The sequence below is a fragment of the Orycteropus afer genome, unplaced genomic scaffold (assembly GCF_000298275.1).
Source record: "Orycteropus afer afer isolate SDZICR_OR568_19922 unplaced genomic scaffold, OryAfe1.0 scaffold00066, whole genome shotgun sequence".
In the NCBI taxonomy this organism is placed as follows: domain Eukaryota; kingdom Metazoa; phylum Chordata; class Mammalia; order Tubulidentata; family Orycteropodidae; genus Orycteropus; species Orycteropus afer.
The window spans coordinates 1,982,747-1,983,656 of record NW_006921653.1 but is presented as its reverse complement, the minus strand read 5'-3'; positions in this window follow the sequence as shown (position 1 = coordinate 1,983,656).

The window sequence follows — 910 nt, the reverse complement described above, 5'->3', positions numbered from 1 at the left end:
GAACCATGTAGAATCCAATCCCGCTCCATCCTCACAATCATTGCAATGCCTGAGCCCATTGTTACAACCATTGTGCCAATCCATCTCTTTGAGGTCTTCTTTATTACTGACCCTCTACTTTGCCATACATCATATATTTCTCCAGGGACTAATCACTCCCGATAACATGTCCAAAGTGCTTGAGACAAAGTCTCCCCATTCTCACTTCTAAGGAACATCTGCCTGTACTTCTTCCAAGACAGATGTGTTCGTTCTTCAGGCAGTCCATACTGTAATCAGTATTTCTTGCCAACACAATAATTCAAAGACATCAATTCTTATTAATTATTCCTTATTAATTCTCTTGCTTTCATGCATATGCAGCAATTGAAAATACCATGGCTTGGGTCAGGTAGTCTTCAAAGTGACATCTTTGCTCTTTAGCACTTTAAAGAGATTTTTTGCAACAGATTTGCCCAGTGCAATACATAAGTTGATTTATTAACTGCTGCTTTTTGATTGTGGATCCAATTAAAATGAAATCCTGGACAACTTCAAAATGTTCTGTGTTTATCATGATGTTGCTCATTGGTCCAGTTATGAGGATTTGTGTTTTCTTTATGTTATAGTGTAATCCATACTGAAGGCTGTAGCCTGATCTTAATCAGTAAGCATTTCCTCTTTGCTTTCAGCAAGTAATGTTGTGTCATCTGCATATCACATATTGTTCATGTCTCTTTCTCCAATCCTGATACCTCATTCTTCTTCCTATAGTCCAGTTTCTCAGATTTTTTATTCTTTGTGCAAGGTGAGAAAATATTGTGGAAAGATACATTCGGGTGCACACCTTTCCAGATTTTAAACTATGCAGTATCTCCTTATTCTGTTCTAATAACTGTCTCTTGGTCTATGAACAGGTGCCACATGAGCA